General features: G+C 43.7%; 1 protein-coding gene and 2 long non-coding RNA genes across 3 annotated transcripts in view; 2 read left to right on the plus strand and 1 right to left on the minus strand.

Moving 5' to 3' along the window:
* The window catches only part of LOC133373811 (lipocalin-like), a 390232-nt gene that overhangs the window by 156986 nt on the left and 212513 nt on the right, over positions 1 to 20733 (plus strand). The gene's annotated exons all lie outside the window — the stretch shown is intronic.
* Positions 8039 to 9740, minus strand: LOC133373934 (uncharacterized). Its single transcript, XR_009759779.1, has 3 exons — positions 9421 to 9740; positions 9124 to 9225; positions 8039 to 8211 (listed from the first exon to the last, which is right to left on the minus strand). It is a non-coding gene; the product is annotated as an uncharacterized LOC133373934 (long non-coding RNA).
* On the plus strand, positions 9826 to 13237 carry LOC133373917 (uncharacterized). The gene is made up of 3 exons (XR_009759773.1): positions 9826 to 9936; positions 10039 to 10134; positions 12937 to 13237. It is a non-coding gene; the product is annotated as an uncharacterized LOC133373917 (long non-coding RNA).

The following is a 20733-nucleotide window of genomic DNA, read 5'->3' on the forward strand; positions in this document are numbered from 1 at the left end:
AGTGGCCTATCTAGTCCAGCATCCTGTTCTCACAGTGGCCAACCAGGTGCCTGGGGGAAGCCCGCAAGCAGGACCCGAGTGCAAGAACACTCTCCCCTCCTGAGGCTTCCGGCAACTGGTTTTCAGAAGCATGCTGCCTCTGACTAGGGTGGCAGAGCACCCTAGTCAGATCTTTCCATGTGTCCCCATCTTTCATGGATCTAACATACCTTCCATCAGGGTGGGCCATGCTGGGCGCAGTGGCTTCTGTTGCACCCTAGGAGCCAACCCCTTGCAAGACGGGACAGTGTTGGCACAGGTGGCCATCCTGGCTTCAGTAGGTGGGGTGAGACCTTTGTCCTCCTGAGCCCCTTCTCATCCTGCTGCCTCCTTCGTTTTGTATGTATGATGTAGCTTTCATAATTTATATAATTACGTAAATCACAGCAGTTATGATGTCATTATGATATTCCACCCCATTCATTTCAGTGCAAAGGAAATGCAGTAGAAAGGGGGGGATGTAATGCATTACGTAATGCTTGCTGACTGAAAGCAGCAGCAGCAGCAACAATTCGCTGGATTGATTCCCAATCTGGACATGGGATAGATAAACACATTTTTTTTTAAGTTTGCAGAATTTAAAATAAACTTGGTGAGAAGCCTGGGGGGTGAATTTAAAGTCCATTATGAGGCAACAACAAGTCCGATAAGGGCACACCAAGATGAGGGTGGGGAAAATGTGTAAGGGGAGGGAAGCCATAACGACTTTTCTAAATTTAAAAGATTTAAATTTAATTCCAGTTTAAAAATTGAGAGACATAATATTATCAGACAGGGAAACTACCCAGTGACAGAGCAGAGGGTTCATCCAGTTTAGCGGGTTTATCAACAGGAGAGCAACATCTTCTGTGACGCCACCCTTCCAAAAAAAGGTGGGAACAGGGCTGAGGGAGATTGTGAGGGACTCCGAGTTCACTCCAGCAAACGGCACTAAAGGGACAGTTGAACCCATTAACAGCAGCAATAATAACAGTCCAAAGCAGGGAGAGATAAAGAAATCATAGCTAAATAACTAAAAGGATATCAACTCAGGTAAAAAAAGAAAGAATTGTATTTTAAGAACATAAAATCATAAGAAGAGCCTGCTGGATCAGGCCAGTGGCCCATCTAGTCCAGCATCCTGTTCTCACAGTGGCCAACCAGGTGCCTGGGGGAAGCCCGCAAGCAGGACCCGAGTGCAAGAACACTCTCCCCTCCTGAGGCTTCCGGCAACTGGTTTTCAGAAGCATGCTGCCTCTGACTAGGGTGGCAGAGCACAGCCATCATGGCTAGTAGCCATTGATTGCCCTGTCCTCCATGAATTTGTCTAATCTTCTTTTAAAGCCGTCCAAGCTGGTGGCCATTACTGCATCTTGTGGGAGCAAATTCCATTGTTTAACTATGCGCTGAGTAAAGAAGTACTTCCTTTTGTCTGTCCTGAATCTTCCAACATTCAGCTTCTTTGAATGTCCACGAGTTCTAGTATTATGAGAGAGGGAGAAGAACTTTTCTCTATCCACTTTCTCAATGCCATGCATAATTTTATACACTTCTATCATGTCTCCTCTGACCCGCCTTTTCTCTAAACTAAAAAGTCCCAAATGCTGCAACCTTTCCTCGTAAGGGAGTTGCTCCATCCCCTTGATCAATCTGGTTGCTCTCTTCTGAACCTTTTCCAACTCTATAATATCCTTTTTGAGATGAGGCGACCAGAACTTTACACAGTATTCCAAATGCGGCCACACCATAGATCTATACAACGGCATTATGATAGGTCCCAATACAGATCCTTGAGGAACTCCACTTTCTACAGCCCTCCATTGGGAGAACTGTGCATTTATTCCGACTCTCTGCTTTCTGCTTCTTAACCAATTCCTTATCCACAAGAGGACCTCTCCTCTTATTCCATGACTGCTAAGTTTCCTCAGAAGCCTTTGGTGAGGTACCTTGTCAAACGCTTTTTGAAAGTCTAAGTACACTATGTCCACTGGATCACCTCTATCTATATGTTTGTTGACACTCTCAAAGAATTCTAATAGGTTACTGAGACAGGACTTTCCCTTGCAGAAGCCATGCTGGCTCTGCTTCAGCAAGTCTTGTTCTTCTATGTGCTTAGTTAATCTAGCTTTAATAATACTTTCTACCAGTTTTCCAGGGACAGAAGTTAAGCTAACTGGCCTGTAATTTCTGGGATCCCCTCTGGATCCCTTTTTGAAGATTGGCGTTACATTTGCCACTTTCCAGTCCTCAGGCATGGAGGAGGACCCGAGGGACAAGTTACATATTTTAGTTAGCAGATCAGCAATTTCACATTTGAGTTCATTGAGAACTCTCGGGTGGATGCCATCCGGGCCCGGTGATTTGTCAGTTTTTATATTGTCCATTAAGCCTAGAACTTCCTCTCTCGTTACCACTATTTGTCTCTGTTCCTCAGAATCCCTTCCTGCAAATGTTAGTTCAGGTTCAGGGATCTGCCCTATATCTTCCACTGTGAAGACAGATGCAAAGAATTCATTTAGCTTCTCTGCAATCTCCTTATTGTTCTTTAGTACACCTTTGACTCCCTTATCATCCAAGGGTCCAATTGTCTCCCTAGATGGTCTCCTGCTTTGAATGTATTTATAGAATTTTTTGTTGTTGGTTTTTATGTTCTTAGCAATGTGCTCCTCAAATTCTTTTTTAGCATCCCTTATTGTCTTCTTGCATTTCTTTTGCCAGAGTTTGTGTTCTTTTTTATTTTCTTCATTTGGACAAGACTTCCATTTTCTGAAGGAAGACTTTTTGCCTCTAAGAGCTTCCTTGACTTTGCTCGTTAACCATGCTGGCATCTTCTTGGCCCTGGTGGTACCTTTTCTGATCTGCGGTATGCACTCCAGTTGAGCTTCTAATATAGTGTTTTTAAACAACTTCCAAGCATTTTCGAGTGACGTGACCCTCTGGACTTTGTTTTTCAGCTTTCTTTTGACCAATCCCCTCATTTTTGTGAAGTTTCCTCTTTTGAAGTCAAATGTGACCGTGTTGGATTTTCTTGGCAATTGGTCATTTACATCTATGTTTAATTTAATAGCACTGTGGTCACTGCTCCCAATTGGTTCAACAACACTTACATCTCGCACCAGGTCCAGGTCCCCACTGAGGATTAAGTCCAGGGTTGCCGTCCCTCTGGTCGGTTCCATGACCAACTGGTCTAGAGAATAGTCATTTAGAATATCTAGAAACTTTGCTTCTTTGTCATGACTGGAACACATATGCGACCAGTCTATGTCCGGGTAGTTGAAGTCACCCATTACTACCACATTTCCTAGTTTGGATGCTTTCTCAATTTCATATCTCATCTCCAGGTCTCCCTGAGCATTTTGATCAGGGGGATGATAGATTGTTCCCAGTATTAAGTCCCTCCTGGGGCATGGTATCACCACCCACAATGATTCTGTGGAGGAGTCTGCCTCTTTTGGGGTTTCCAGCTTGCTGGATTCAATGCCTTCTTTCACATATAGAGCGACTCCACCACCAATACGTCCTTCCCTGTCCTTTTGATATAGTTTATATCCAGAGCTTGGAAAAGTTACTATTTTGAACTACAACTCCCATCAGCCCCAGCCAGCATGGCCACTGGATTGGGCTGATGGGAGTTGTAGTTCAAAAAAGTAACTTTTCCAAGCTCTGTTTATATCCAGGGATAACCGTATCCCACTGGTTTTCTCCATTCCACCAGGTCCAAGCACTCCAGTTCTCCTATCTTGGTTCGGAGGCTCCTAGCATTAGCGTACAGGCACTTGTAAGCAGTGTCTCTCTTCAAGTGTCTTTGGCACTTGTGGTTTGGCCTGTGCTAATTTTGCCCTTCTGAATTTATATCCTGTGCCCCTGCTCTCACAATGCCTACTTCTAGGCCTACCCCTTTTAAAATTTCATCATTTTTTTGGTTATCCCAGGGGGGAGGTTTATTCCAAACCGGACCTTCCTCAGCTCCTGTCGGGTTCCCCCCCTCAGTCAGTTTAAAAGCTGCTCTGCTACCTTTTTAATGTTAAGTGCCAGCAGTCTGGTTCCATTCTGGTTCAAGTGGAGCCCGTCCCTTTTGTACAGGCCCGGCTTGTCCCAAAATGTTCCCCAGTGCCTGACAAATCTAAACCCTTCCACCCGACACCATCGTCTCATCCACGCATTGAGACTGCGAAGCTGGGCCTGTCTGGCTGGTCCTGCGCGTGGAACCGGTAGCATTTCAGAGAAAGCCACCTTGGAGGTCCTGGCTATCAGCATCCTACCTAGCAACCTAAATTTTGCTTCCAGGACCTCACGGCTGCATTTCCCCACGTCGTTGGTGCCAACGTGCACCACGACCACTGACTCCTCCCCAGCACTGTCTACCAAACTATCTAAACAACGGGCGATATCCACAACCTTCGCACCAGGCAGGCAAAACACCTTGCGGTCTACACGCCCATCACACATCCCACTGTCTATGTTCCTAATGATCGAATCACCCACTACAAGGATCCCTCCACCCCCTGGAGATATATCCTTGGCACGAGAGGATAGCTGCTCATCCCCCAAGGAATGGGTCCTTTCTAAGGGATCGTTTCCCTCTTCCTCAGCTGGATGCTCTCCTTCCCCGAGACCATTGTTCTCCATGATAGCAGGAGAGGTATTATCGTTGGAGTGGGACACAGCTATAACATCCCTGAAAGCCTCATCCACACACCTCTCTGCCTCTCTCAGCTTTTCCAGGTCTGCCACCTTGGCTTCAAGGAAATGAAGTCGTTTCCGGAGAGCCAGGAGCTCATTGCACCGAGAGCACACCCACGACCAACAGGCAGATAGTCGTACATGCTGCAGGCGGTGCAAAACACTGGAAAGCCCCCACACCCCTGCTGGCTTCTTACCTGCATAGTTTTGTTTAAGGTTTATTACGTCAATGGGTTGGAGACTGCGGTTTAGTTGAGGTTACAGAACAGACGGGCAGAGTGGGGGGCCCTTACCTCCTTGCCCTGCTGCCGAACTGCTGCTTAACTCGCCTTGACGCTTCGTCAGCTGGGGCCTTGACGCTTCATCAGCTGGGGCTCCCTCTAGCTCGTGGAGCCATTTTGAAAACGTGTACAAGGTGTCTTTTCATGTAACCCCCTCACCTTCCGAAAAGGCAGCAACACAAATAGCAATTAGCAAGTGCCAGTGATAAGGCAGAAGAGAGTTCAGTTTAAGTTCAGTTGCAAGAAAAGTGGGAAAGTAGGTGGAAAACCTCATCCATGTTTCTAGAAGAATGGGGCAGTGAATGCACTCTGGGTTTTAGTCTGAACTTTCGAGGAGCTGTGCATGCTGAGACCTTTGGGGGCTTGCACTGGCTTCCAATACGCTTCCGGGCCAAATTCAAAGTGTTGGTATTAACCTATAAAGCCTTATACGGCGCGGGACCACGATACTTGTCGGAACGCCTCTCCTGATACGAACCGGCCCGTACTCTACGTTCTACTACGAAGGCCCTCCTCCGGGTTCCGACTCACAGGGAAGCCCGGAGGGTGGTGACAAGATCTATGGCCTTCTCAGTGGTGGCCCCCGAACTGTGGAATAGTCTCCCCGAGGAGGTTTGCCTGGCGCCGACACTATCATCCTTTCAGCGCCAGGTTAAAACCTTTCTCTACTCCGAGGCATTTTAATTTTTTGTTAATGATTGTAATGTTTGTAATTTGATTTTAGCCTTTGCTGTTTTTAGATTGTGAAATTTGATTTTAGACTGATGTTTTGTATTATATTGTATTTTATTGTATCTATGTTCACCGCCCAGAGAGCTATTGCTAGTCGGGCGGTATATAAGTTTTAAAAATAAATAAATAAATAAATAAATAAATAAAGCTGGTCACTGCAGTGGCCTTCCATTGGCCCAGGAATTTGTTCTTAAGGCCAAATTTGAACTAAGGCAATCCTGTCAAAGAAAAATCCACTCATGGATTTCCTCCAAAGCTTTCCTCATATCAATAGCCAAATTTAGATGGGGCGGCGGGGAATCTAACCCCACTCATTATTGTCAAAAGAGTTGGGAGACAGAATCCTTGCTGACCTGCTGCAAATCACTTGGAGATCTAACACTGTCTCCCGATCCGACATCTACCCACCCCAATCTATGCAGAAGAAGTCAAGAAGCCAGGCAGGCTGCTTTGTGGTGAGGTAGCTGTGATGTTCCTGTAAGTTAGCATCTGTAAATATGGTAAGTGCGGGTCTATTGGGTGATGTATGGTAATTGACTGAGAGAGAAAGGGGGAGTACATGGCTGAGAAGCTGAAGTATGCTGGATGATGATTGGCTGAGTGGCTGGCTGGCTGAAGGTATAAATGGAGGTTTGTGAGTGATGAAGGGGGAAGAGAGAGTCAGAGAGAGAGAGTGTCAGTTAGAGAGGCGGTTGGAGAGAGGTTGTTGAGTTGGTTGGCAGAGTTCTGAGGGAAGTTTGGATTGGATTTGGCTGATATTGAAAGAGGATATATTTGAACAGAAACATAAAGAGTGACCATATATGAAACCATACGCTTGTGAAACATCCCTAAAGTAATCTTGTTATTTCCTGTTATTAGTAAATAATTACATTTTTGGTTTACCAAAGGCCTGATCCTTGGCTGGGGATATACATACCAGAAGGGAGGGCAAGGTAATTACCAAGGCTGAACAGAAACAGTATCTAATGGTGGCAGCGGTGAAGGGAGGAATAATAACAATTCAAGTATCCAGAGCAACCCAGAGTTGTATGCGTTCTCTATAAAGATACAAGGGGGTTCGGAACAGCATAAGCACGCAGTCACAAAAGTAACCAGCTAGAGAGAGACTCAGGCAAAGTCTCTGGGAGTATTGGTTATAGGACGTGACTGGTGGTGCTGCCTAGCAGGGGGATCTAGTGCGATCTGTGCTAGAGCGAAGTGAGAAACCATAAAAAGGACAGTCCGGACTGGTGGTATCCCTGGTGGTGCCTAGTGAAAGGCAGTAGCCACAAGCAGGTGGGAACCTGACAGGGAGAACCAGGGAAGGGCATCACATGTGGTGGAGCCACTATGATTTCCGGGGCAACCACTTCGCACTGGAGTTTCCTTGTGAAATGCTGCTGCTGGCATATCGAGGAAGATTTCAAACCTCCCTGTACTGTTTTGTGACCATTAAATGTCTGGTGTCTAATTTGTGTCTGTTTGTCTCATTTTGTCAGTGTAAAAAACAATAAAAGAACTGCAGATGAAATAATCAACACAGAAGTACAAAAACAGAGCAGCCCAGATAGCGAAATTTAGCCCCTCCCTAAAGAAAAAGTTTTCATATGTGGGCAAAATTTCTGATGTCTCACATTCACACCATCCTAGTCAAAGGGGATGGAAACAAATCCTCTCCCCCATCACAGAGCCAGCTCAAAATTGTCTGCTGACCTCAGCAAATTAAACCTCTCTCTCTCTCTCTCTCTCTCTCCCTCCCTCTCCCTCTCCCTCTCCCTCTCTCACACACACACACACACTCTCCCTCTCACACACACACACACTCTCCCTCACACTCTCCCTCTCTCACACACACACACTCTCCCTCACACTCTCCCTCTCTCACACACACACTCTCCCTCACACTCTCCCTCTCTCACACACACACACTCTCCCTCTCCCCCCCTCTCCCCCACTCCCCCTCTCCCCCTCTCCCCCTCTCCCCCTCTCCCCTTCTCCCCCCCCCACAGATCTTGATAATTTAAGCTGCTGTTTTTGACCTCCTCAGCCTTGTGCCTAACCATATATGCCAAGCTAAACAATGATAGAAACTTTATTTAGTCAGTATTGGTCAGGACACAGTTTATTAATTGTCAAGCTTAAGGCCAGTTATTTCACTATCGCAGTGCTGTAATGCAGATTAGTGGATCTGTCTGGGAATAAATACAACTCCTTAGATTATCTCTGTCAACAGACAGACACACTCCCCTCTCCAATAAAAACTTGAGACCAGGTTGTCTTACCCGTATTCTATATTTTAATCAGGAAATCTGTGAGCCATGCAAGGTGCCTGAAATTGTTTTAAGTATTTTTATTGATATGCAAAGAAAGAATGAAGCTTTTAAACAAAGATGACAGAAATAGTAAAATAGAACCAATTATCAGTAGTTTTGGGGTATAACTACAATAGTATATAAGTGTCTCTTTTGTCCTTGTTGCAGAGTTAATCATCATTTTCCGGTTCCATGTGGGCACTCTGTGGAGATAACCGTAAAAAGCAGAAGGTTGACATTAAGATTACAGGGATGGACCAAGACAGAAATCATTTTCACTAAATGATTTGTGTGATTTCTGTATTTTCAGAGATGCTGAGGATGGGGTATGCCACATGCCATTTTGATTTGCGTGTGAACTAAAAGTGTGCCATGTTGCGTAAAAGTCACTTGGTTTTCCCAGGCCCCTCATTAATTTTGCTTCATGTGTTTTCAGGAACTGCTATCTTCCAGGCGTTTGTGTATCACGCTGTTTAATTTTTCTGGAGATTTTCATTTGTGTTCTATGAATAATTGTGCTGCTTTGATGGGGGAAAAATGAGTGCCTCGACAGACTGCTCCACCATAGATGGTAATAGGCGCCTCATTGTCCACAGGTGCACCAGAAAACTACAAAAAACCTATTTGCAAGGTATGCTAATTGCACTGGAGTCTTGTACTGCTACCTATGTCATTATTTAAAAGGGGTTTTCCTTTTAAAATGCTGAAATTGACCACAGAGTTTGATTAGCCTGATAAATTTTCAGTCACATTCCTCTATGGCTTGTTCCACATCAATATTACCCATATTATCTTTCTACCACTCATAGAGCCTGTTGTGATTTTTACTAGTACTGTATATAGTTTTCATACCAGGACTTGTTCAGAGACATCAATAGATTGCACAACATTTTCAAGCTCTGTGAGTGGGCGATTTGCCTGTAGTTGGATGTCATCCTTAGGGCTATGGTTTAATTGATGTATTTGTAACCCAGTCCAGTTCAAGTTGTCCAATGTTTGTTCTTCAAGGGTGGCAGAGTGCTTTAATCCACTTTAACTGCATAAAAGTTAATTTTTGGTATGCACTTTAATCCCCTCCCCTCTTCAAAATACTCACAGTCTGGAGGTGGCCTTACCAGCTTTCTCATAGTATCTGATGCTGTTCTCAGGAAATCCCTGACTCACAACATGTTCCTTGAATTTCTGTTTGATGTCATCTCCAACTTCAACTCCCCTACCTTTAGACACAAGCAAAGGCTGAATTCTCAGAAAGGTTTAAATCTCTGAACACCCAGAACTCCCTTGTTCCTGTCACATTCACTGGATTACCCACTGGACGGTCAGGAACAGATCCCCAATAAATAGATCCCCAATAAAACCAGAGTATTGCTTTGCTGGAGAATCTACAAGATTTACAAGAATTGGAAACTTACAAAGACATTGGCTGTCCCCATTTACCAGTAACAGTCTCTGTTTTCTGATAACCTCCGTCTCTGGTAAATCACAGTTGTTATTCTGTCCTCCTATTCCAGCCTTTTGTTTTAGGGCTGCCTTGTTAAAATGTTGTTAATGTGGGCAGTTAAAGTGGCCATTCTTTAGGGTCCAGTTCCCTCCTAGGAGCAACATAAACTAATCCTGCACAGGGCCACTTACAGGGGGGTACAGGCAGTACTGACAGGGCCTGGACTCTTAGATTTCATTTTAAAGAAATATAAGTAAGTCAATCAGACACCTGTCTAAAGGAAGTTAGAAAGCAAAACATGGAGGTGACCTTCTAAGGCTTATTAGGCAACTACAAAGCAGCTGCTGTTGCTAAGGGTGCTTAATCACTTCATCACTGCTGCTAAGCAATCAGAGAGAGGAATGTGAGGCACCTCCTGTATCTTCCCTGCTGAAGAGATTCGCTCTCTTCCAACAAAAACATCTTGCAGTGAAATGCTCCTGATCAGGTAGAGGAACAGAGCGAATGATATGGAAATTAATGAGGCATGGGGGAGACGGGAGCAGTAATACTACTATTAAATGCATTAATGGAGGCTCATGATCACCAGCTGGCAGACCACCCTGACCCTGGAGGGGATCCTCCCAGAGCACTGGAAAAAACAGGAGAAGCTCATTGTTGCTGCTAGCTTGACACAGGATGTAGGGTAAGTCTATTTAAGCACTTTTCTCTGTGTCTCTACATTCACTCCCCAAGTATGCTGACTTTACAGTATAAATTAGAATTAGCTGCTATCTTTGCCACTATAAGTGCAAGTGGAATGCAGGAGGCCACATATAATGTACCAGGCCCAGAAAATCCTGTTGACATCCCTAATCCTCAATCCTAAACACACATAGTAGAGAGTCAGTCCCATTGGATTCAGTGGAGCTCGCTTCCAACTAGGGATGGAAGGATCTGTTGATTTCTGTTCTCTCGGTTTCCCATTTTTCCAATATTAAATTCAGTCCTCCAGCAGCAATTTACAATTTAAAAAAAATTCTGATAAAAATGCTTCAGCATTTTAGTGCTAACACATTCTTATGCAATTTTAACTAATGTACACATTTTTGCAAGCAGTTTCTCCTAATATGAAGTATTTTGTACGTTATTTTCATTAATATATCCATTTTATGCACGCTTTCCCCTAATATATGCATTTTTTAAAATATGATTTTGGTTGGAGAACTGCTTTGCAAAATTTGGATAAGTGCAAATTTGAAAGGGTGGGTAAGTATTGGTTCTCATAATGCTTTGGAAAGTGCACATTTGACTGATTCGGATTTAAATGTGAACTAAACTGAATTTCTCCCCCCCATCCCTACTTCCGAGGGATCCCACTGTAAGATGTGTGTGTGTGTGTGTGTGTGAGAGAGAGAGAGAGAGTGAGAGTGTGTGTGTGTGTGAGAGAGAGAGAGAGAGAGCTCTGCATGAATACTACAACAATTTTGTGGGTTGCTAACCCTGCTGTTCAGCAGATGCCCTTCCCTAATGAAGACAGCTGAACCAGTCAAGAAAGACCTGCTAAATGAAGGGTGGGGAACCACAGGCATCCCAAGAAGGATGGAAATGTGGCAGTGTCTTCTCCAGCCTTTACTGAAATCTCTAGAAAGGACTGATTGCTGCATGAATTGCTTTGTATCCTAGAAGATCATCTAAATAAATACTGTTTCCTTATTCATTCCAATACAAAGTTTATTACAGAAACTGTAGCTAGATTTCTGTGGACAGCAGTGAAGATACATGTACAATGTTTAGCCAAAGAATCAGGATCAAGTTTCCCTATCTGTTCCTAATGTTATTCAACAATGCCGTATCCTAGTTTTGTATGTTAGCTGGATCAATAAAATCATTTAGGACATCCTTCCCTAATCTGGAGCCCTCCAGATGCTTTGAGCCACAACATCCGTCAGCCCCAGCCAGCACTGCTGGGTGATGGCAGGCTCCTTCCTCCATCAACTGTCACCCAGAAACGGCCGTTCATCCCATCAGGCTGCAGTTGAGGAGGGAAGGAGACGGAAGGGATGGAGGTCCACTCCACTGGCACAGAGAAGAGGCAAGCAAGACTGGCTATGCCTCCTTCCCTTGAACTTTCTCTGCTCTGACTGGCCTTTGGGAAAGCTTGTAATGCAGAAGCTGAACCCGAGTGTCCTTATTTCCTCTTCCCTCCCAATCCATTCTCCTTTTGTGTGGTGTCTTTTTAGATTGTGAGCCTGACGACAGAGACAATCTTTTTAGTTGTTTGTAAGCTGCACTGGGAGCCTTTTTTGGCTAAAGAGTAGATTTAAAAGCAAACAAACCCTTAGTTTCAGTTTAGTTTTTATTACGGCCAAAGGCCAGAATACAAAGATAAAATAGAACATCAAAACTACAATTATTATTAGAATGATATCTTATTCAATTAAAATTAATTAAAATCAATTTCCAGACCGTATGGAATATTCATTAATAATTCACACCATTTTAGACCAATTATTATTATAATAATGCAGAATGCATTTTAAAATTGATTAAACTAATTAGACATTGGATAAACTCTAACCTGCTTTTAAGACCATATAAAATAAATCAATAAAATTCATTTTCCAGTGACTTTTACCTGATTTCTCCTGCAGAGAATAGCGGCTGTGCAAAATTTTGCAACTTTCTCTGTGATTAATTGCTGGTGATCTCCAAGTAAATGATCCAAAAGTTTTTCTTCGTTTCTACCAGGTACAAGATCAAGAATAGGTATAATTATTTGATTTCTAAGGTCTAGGTAGTAAGGACATCGTAAAAGGACATGAGCAATTGTTTCAATCTCATCCGCACTGCAAGGGCATTTCCTCTCGTAGTATGGAATTTTATTGAATCTACCCTCTAAAAGTTTAGAAGGTAAGGTATTCATTCTTGCAAGTGAAAAAGCCCTGTGGTAGTTAGGAATAGTAAGAAAGGATAAATAGGGCATTGGGGTTAAAATTTTTGGATTATATCTATGCTTCCTAACCTGTAATAAGTGATGTTGAAAGTCTATATCCTTAATTCTTTGTAGTATGCTCAACTTGGCTTTTAAGTAACCCATTTCCTGAATCACAGAAATAGAAAAGCCCAAGGACAGTAATTTATCCGTTATCAATTTAACCCAGGGAGATTGAAAATTATCTCTTAAGATGTTAGAAGAGAGCCCAGTAGCAATTTGTGCCAAGTAGAAATTCTCAAGGCCCAAATCTTAGATTCTATGGTGGGTAAACCAGCCTCAAGTCTAAGGATAAAACTAGGAATGCATTTGGGAACCGCAAAAATAGCTCTTAGAAAGGAAATTTGAATCGATTCCAAAACAGAAAAATTCTCAAAAGTGGTAACCTGGACCCCATAAAGTAGCTGAGAGACTACCTTTGCAGAAAAAACTCTGATTACTGGGACAATAAGCTGACCACCCTTATTGTAAAAATATGACAGAAGGGCTTTCAATGTTTTTTTTGCATTCCAGACCATTGTTTTAATCTGCATCTGCCATGATCCTGACGGGTAAACAGTGTGAAGATGTTTTTTTTTCCTACAGAATTAGGGCTTCTTTTTTCAGTACTGGAATAACAGAGTACAGGACTCGGCAAATCCATATATACTTTGATGGGGGAATTGTAAGTAATTAAGGAACATGAATTTTATACTAAATAAATAAATTGGCATAATGATTATTGCTATTTATACTTCTTTTACAAGATTGTGAAGGACTGTGGAAGTGGTGAACATATTTGATTACTGCTTGTAATTTTTTTGTATTTACGTTATTCGCTTGAGTGTATATTATAAATAATAAACAAATTGTCTATATTAAAAAGGGTTCCCTGCACCTGCTCTAATATATGCATGTTGTACACATTTCATCCAAATTTCCCTTTAAAATAGGCATATTTGTATGCTTTTCTATGCATTTCCTCCTAAAATATGCATTTTGTATGCATTTTTAAAGCTAACCTGCACAGCAAAATTCAGAGTGCACAATCCCATTGTTAGCTGCATTACGATCTGCATATTAGTCTGGGAACTGTGAATTAGAATAGGCCTGGCAACCAAGAGGTCTTCTGTATCTTTAAAAGTTGTGCAGAGGGAAGGGAGAATTCCAGCTTGTGGTTTTTCCCATTACAGTGTTGCAAGAACACCTGCACTTGGCTGACTTTCTCTTCTCCTAAAGATACAGGATCAGTCTCAGGCCCCGAACCTAGCAACCCTACTCCAAATGGAACCTAAGCCAAAGCTGGGTCCAAGCCTGGAGCCTCCTGATCTTCCTTTGATGAAGACTCTGCTGATGAGGACTTCCCCCGCTGGGACCTGACACTGGTCTGCAGGTGCAATGTTTCAGTGGCAGGAGTGTTGAACCAGCTCTGCCACTGCACCCTCCCTGCACTGAGCTCCCTGCACCCCTTCCTCTTTCCCTTTTGGTAAGTGGCAGCAACCCTTGACATCTGGGTGCCAGGTACACCCCCCCCCACATTCACTGCCTCCCCAACCACTACTGTGGTCCAGTATAAATCCACCAGCCATGCACTATTGTTGCATCAATGACGTGTTGCTGATTGCACCTGCAGTTATTTTATTATATATGTAAAAAGTTTCCATTCTGCCCTTAAGTTAACAAACACTTCTAGCTCCTTCGGTACTACTTTTTCACTAAGCTCTAGGAAAACATGGAGCGGAAGTGCATAATTTGACTCAGAATAACGGCTTAGTTTAGGGAGAAAAAACAGCCTTGCTTTCCTCCAATAACCTGTGCAACACGTGTACTTTTATATGCTGTCTTCTAAGTGGTTGACCTCATTGTGTCTTGCATAGTCCAGCAATCACTGCAATTAAAGCGCATTGCAGGATTCACCGGCGGTAGGTTTGTGGCTCAGTTCTAGGAGACACATTGGCATGAGGGGGGAAAAAGGAAATGGCTGCATTGAATGGGGTCCTGAAGATGCTGCAACTAGTCTGTCTTTTCCCAAGGCATAAGGTTTGATTCTTCAATTAACACCATGTTCTGAATGCACCCCGGTTCCTTGGCAAACTTAAGAAAAACTACATGTTTTATCAGGATATAAATATGAGGGCAGTGCATGCCCCTCCACCAATCTGATTGGGGCCTGATCCAGCACTTTGTCTGCCCCAACCTGACCAGGAAAATCCAGGGCTGAACCAACCCAGATCCTGGCCCCTAACTGATCCAAGAGCCAACCCTAATAGGCAGTGGAAGAAGAAGCGTGTTCAATCCTGCTGGGATTCACTAGTGTGATCCCTGCAGAGAGCAGGATTGAACCCTACACTCGCCAGCTGATAAGCAGAGAGTTCAGCCATGCTGAGTACTATCTCACCAGTGCATTTCCCAATGGGAAGTGTTGGCAAAGCAGCCCCTGAAAAGTCTGCCTATCTCTCCTTCTCCCACCCACCCTCACCACCTGATCGCCCCACTGTGAGACAGCTCCAGAATGCTCCAGGTGGACTTGAACCCCAGATCTTTCTGAGTTGAGGCAATTCAGTTCAGGATCCAGGCTTTGGCCAGATCCAGTGTGCAGTTTTAATATTCATGCATGCATGCATGCATTAACCAACCAACCCTCCACCTGGCTTTCCATCTGACATGTGCCAAGTTGCCCTTCACCACTGCAGAGGTGAAGGGCAGCATACTCTACCTTCTACCAGTTGCCAAGTGACCCAGGACCATTTGTAGCTGTACCTTCTGTCTTCAGGGAAAAACATCACGGAAAAGGGGAAGACCAGCGTGGCCCCGTCCATCGGCCAGAGAATGCACAGCAGAAGCAAGCAAGGGGAAAGGGCGCTCAGGTCACATCCACACTATACATTTAAAGCACAAGGATTTCCACCACCCAAGAATCCTGGGAACTGTAGTTTACCCCTCACAGAGTTACTCTTCCCAACATCCTTAACAAACGACAATACCCAGGATCTGGGGGGACGGGTTGCACCACGTGCTTTAAATATGTGTTATATGTGCTTTGAATGTATGGTGTGGATGTGACCTGTGGATCCCTCCATTGGCCCAATGAACAAGAGCCACCGGTCGCTATTCATGCAAGAAGGCAAGTGAGTAACATCAGCCTGGCCCGGCCTGGATAAAAATGCCCACTTATTGCACACCGCCTTGAAGAACTCTACAAAGCTTCAGACTCTTTAGCCTTTCCTCTTAGGGATGGTTATCTGAGCACAAGATGGGTTTGATTGCTGTTTCCTGCACAAAGCAGGTGGGGCTGCAACAGGCATGGGAAACCAAGGGTCACATTCTCACAGGGGAAACCTTGTGGCGTGGGTGTGGGGCAGTGGATGAGGCCAGAGGCAAAAGTAGGCAGAGCAACAGATGTGACTCTTGCAAATGTCAGAGGTTTCTACAAATATACATCTCCATCCAGACAGGCAAGAGGCATTATTACATTCAAGGACTCATTCTAGCCAGGCAAAAACACCCAACGAAGCTGGCGAGGGGTGTGGCCTAAGATGGCATGGCCTGAAGAGATTCTCAGGGGCCGGACAGAGAGATCTGGAGGCCCTCGTTCAGCTCGTGGGTCTATAACGATGTAATAAAAAGACTTTGCAAAAGAATTGACAGATTTATGCTGAAAGAGTGTGATTAAAACCATAAATTAGTCTGTGCTACCATAGTTGCAGCTGAACTCAAAAGGAACCGGTACAGAAAAAGAGAGCAATTTTGTCCTGAAGTGTTTGTTAGCGGCTGGATGTCTTCTGCTGCAGAGAGAAGGCTGGCGAAAACCACATAGTAGGCCTGCATTGCAATCAGCATCCATATTCGGCACAAGTTAATGAGCTCGGTGGGGGATGCTTTCATCTCCTTTGGTCTGAATCACAGGTGTGGTCTGTTTTGTGTTGACTCTATGTTAACACCATAAAAAAAAACATTCCAAAATCACTCTTTGCTGTCTAGCAAGTTCCCAGGAAGGAAAAAAGAGGAAAGCATAATGGCAATAAAAAGGAAATCCTTGCCCAGATGAAGTTGCAGTTTGGAGAGGGGTTGGGAAGGCAAGGCTAACAAGGGATGGATGTTAGCAAATGCAGGTCCATGTCACATGCTAGTGATGTGTGCCTGAGACTTGAGCCTCAGGGCTCAGAGTGCATACCTTAAATACAAGGTAAGCACAATGACCCCCAATTCTTTTCTTTTGGTTCAGATTTTCATCTGCATCAAAGAATCCCCATCCTATCCCTCGCAACCACTACACCAAGTCCAGTTATTCCCAGTTATACGGGTAGCAGGGCTAGCCAATATGGCACCCACAGGCACCAATCTGTCTGCCAGTATCTCCTATGGCACCCATGAAAGGTCCTGGTAAATATCCCCTCAAAAATCCACAATGTGTAAGAGAGTCTGCTCTTCCAGCTCACCTCCTGTTTGTGCCTGCTCAGCCTCTCCTACATTGAGCACGCCCGTTTAAACATGCCCACATTTCATTGGATGCTCAGATTAGACACTGACCCCCCTCCCATCCAATCTGAACAGATCTTCTCTCTGTGAGTGTGTGGTGGGAAAAGGAGAGTAAGGCAGCCCCTACAGGGGCCTGTTTCTCCAGTGCAATCTCCATAGGATTGAAGGCAGCATCTTCCTATTCCCCCCGTCCCCTCCTGAGTACATGTTTAATTAGGGTTTAAAACCCTGATTAAAGATTAGGGTTAGCCCCTGAAATCAAGTCCAGGCCCAGTGCTGGATCGCCCCCTGAATGGATCAGAGAGGGGGCATGCATAGCCCCACTGAACCCCACTGAGTGGGATGTAATTCCAAGTAGATATAGATAGAATTGTACTTCACACATTTGATATCAGATTTCTAGGAAATCTAGAACATCAAACTAGAGATATCGGGGGAAATGCATGCTTCTCATCTTTTTCCTGATCTACGCACAGTTATCTGTTTCCAATATGCAAATCAATAAATCTCACTAAACTATTTTTTCCCAGTCATAAAGCTTATCAGGCCACTGATTGGCTGTCATCTTAATTAGTGTTCCCTTCTCGCATTTCCACTTTAGCAATGCAATAAATACTTGTGTTTCTATCTTAGTAAGCCTTCATGCTGGTTCAAATCATCCTCTGAAAAATTATAATTTTACTTTGTTGCTTTTTATATATATATAAAAAATTGCTTCCATCAATGCAAAGATGATTCTTGACACTGAAGAATAAGTAATGGTTTGGTGCAATGTGGGTAGATATGCTGAGGGCAGTGCATTGTTTTCAGAGAGTTTCCATAAATATTTCAGGCTGCAAAAACCATAAGAGCCACCCTGCTCAGATCTTGCAAGTTTAGGTCGGTGGCTTCTTTTATGGAGTCAATCCATCTCTTGTTTGGCCTTCCTCTTTTTCTGCTCCCTGCTGTTTTTCCCAGCATTATTCTCTTTTCTAGTGAATCATGTCTTCTCATGATGTGTCCAAAGTATGATAACCTCAGTTTCATCATTTTAGCTTCTAGTGAGAGTTCTGGTTTAATTTGTTCTAACACCCAATTATTTGTCTTTTTTACAGTCCATGGTATGCGCAAAGCTCTCCTCCAGCACCACATTTCAAATGAGTTGATTTTTCTCTTATCCACCTTTTTCACTGTCCAACTTTCACATCCATACATAGAGATTGGGAATACCATGGTCTGAATGATCCTGACTTTGGTGTTCAGTGATACATGTTTGCATTTGAGGACCTTTTCTAGTTCTCTCACAGCTGCCTTCCCTAGTCCTAGCCTCCTTCTGATTTCTTGACTATTGTCTCCATTTTGGTTAATGACTGTGCCGAGGTATTGATAATCCTTGACAAGTTCAATGTCCTCATTGTCAACTGTAAAGTTACATAAATCTTCTGTTGTCATTACTTTAGTCTTCTTGATGTTCAGCTGTAGTCCTGCTTTTGTGATTTCCTCTTAGAGGCAAAAAGTCTTCCTTCAGAAAATGGAAGTCTTGTCCGAATGAAGAAAATAAAAAAGAACACAAACTCTGGCAAAAGAAATGCAAGAAGACAATAAGGGATGCTAAAAAAGAATTTGAGGAGCACATTGCTAAGAACATAAAAACCAACAACAAAAAATTCTATAAATACATTCAAAGCAGGAGGCCATCTAGGGAGACAATTGGACCCTTGGATAAGGGAGTCAAAGGTGTACTAAAGAACGATAAGGAGATTGCAGAGAAGCTAAATGAATTCTTTGCATCTGTCTTCACAGTGAAATAGGGCAGATCCCTGAACCTGAACTAACATTTGCAGGAAGGGATTCTGAGGAACTGAGACAAATAGTGGTAACGAGAGAGGAAGTTCTAAGCTTAATGGACAATATAAAAACTGACAAATCACCGGGCCCGGATGGCATCCACCCGAGAGTTCTCAATGAACTCAAATGTGAAATTGCTGATCTGCTAACTAAAATATGTAACTTGTCCCTCGGGTCCTCCTCCATGCCTGAGGACTGGAAAGTGGCAAATGTAACGCCAATCTTCAAAAAGGGATCCAGAGGGGATCCCGGAAATTACAGGCCAGTTAGCTTAACTTCTGTCCCTGGGAAACTGGTAGAAAGTATTATTAAAGCTAGATTAACTAAGCACATAGAAGAACAAGCCTTGCTGAAGCAGAGCCAGCATGGCTTCTGCAAGGGAAAGTCCTGTCTCAGTAACCTATTAGAATTCTTTGAGAGTGTCAACAAACATATAAATAGAGGTGATCCAGTGGACATAGTGTATTTAGACTTTCAAAAAGCGTTTGACAAGGTATATCACCAAAGGCTTCTGAGGAAGCTTAGCAGTCATGGAATAAGAGGAGAGGTCCTCTTGTGGATAAGGAATTGGTTAAGAAGCAGAAAGCAGAGAGTAGGAATAAATGGACAGTTCTCCCAATGGAGGGCTGTAGAAAGTGGAGTCCCTCAAGGATCGGTATTGGGACCTGTACTTTTCAACTTGTTCATTAATGACCTAGAATTAGGAGTGAGCAGTGAAGTGGCCAAGTTTGCTGACGACACTAAATTGTTCAGGGTTGTTAAAACAAAAAGGGATTGCGAAGAGCTCCAAAAAGACCTCTCCAAACTGAGTGAATGGGCGGAAAAATGGCAAATGCAATTCAATATAAACAAGTGTAAAATTATGCATATTGGAGCAAAAAATCTGAATTTCACATATACGCTCATGGGGTCTGAACTGGCGGTGACCGACCAGGAGAGAGACCTCGGGGTTGTAGTGGACAGCACGATGAAAATGTCGACCCAGTGTGCGGCAGCTGTGAAAAAGGCAAATTCCATGCTAGCGATAATTAGGAAAGGTATTGAAAATAAAACAGCCGATATCATAATGCCGTTGTATAAATCTATGGTGTGGCCGCATTTGGAATACTGTGTACAGTTCTGGTCGCCTCATCTCAAAAAGGATATTATAGAGTTGGAAAAGGTTCAAAAGAGGGCAACCAGATTGATCAAGGGGATGGAGCGACTCCCTTACGAGGAAAGGTTGCAGCATTTGGGGCTTTTTAGTTTAGAGAAAAGGCGGGTCAGAGGAGACATGATAGAAGTGTATAAAATGATGCATGGCATTGAGAAAGTGGATAGAGAAAAGTTCTTCTCCCTCTCTCATAATACTAGAACTCGTGGACATTCAAAGAAGCTGAATGTTGGAAGATTCAGGACAGACAAAAGGAAGTACTTCTTTACTCAGCGCATAGTTAAACTATGGAATTTGCTCCCACAAGACGCAGTAATGGCCACCAGCTTGGATGGTTTTAAAAGAAGATTAGACAAATTCATGGAGGACAGGGCTATCAATGGCTACTAGCCATGATGGCTGTGCTCTGCCACCCTAGTGAGAGGCAGCATGCTTCTGAAAACCAGTTGCTGGAAGCCTCAGGAGGGGAGAGTGTTCTTGCACTCGGGTCCTGCTTGTGGGCTTCCCCCAGGCACCTGGTTGGCCACTGTGAGAACAGGATGCTGGACTAGATGGGCGACTGGCCTGATCCAGCAGGCTCTTCTTATGTTCTTATGTTCTTATGTTCTTTAACTTTCATCAGCATTCGTTTCAAATCATTACTGGTTTCTGCTAAGAGTATGGTATCATCGCATATCTTAAATTATTGATGTTTCTCCCTCCAATTTTCACACCTCCATCTTGGTCCAATCCCACTTTCCGTATATGTTCTGCATATAGATTAAACAGATAGGGTGATAAAATACACCCCTGTCTCACACTCTTTCCGATGGGGAATCAATTGGTTTCTCCATATTCTGTCCTTACAGTAGCCTCTTGTGCAGAGTATAGGT

Source organism: Rhineura floridana, chromosome 20 (assembly GCF_030035675.1).
Source record: "Rhineura floridana isolate rRhiFlo1 chromosome 20, rRhiFlo1.hap2, whole genome shotgun sequence".
NCBI lineage: Eukaryota > Metazoa > Chordata > Lepidosauria > Squamata > Rhineuridae > Rhineura > Rhineura floridana.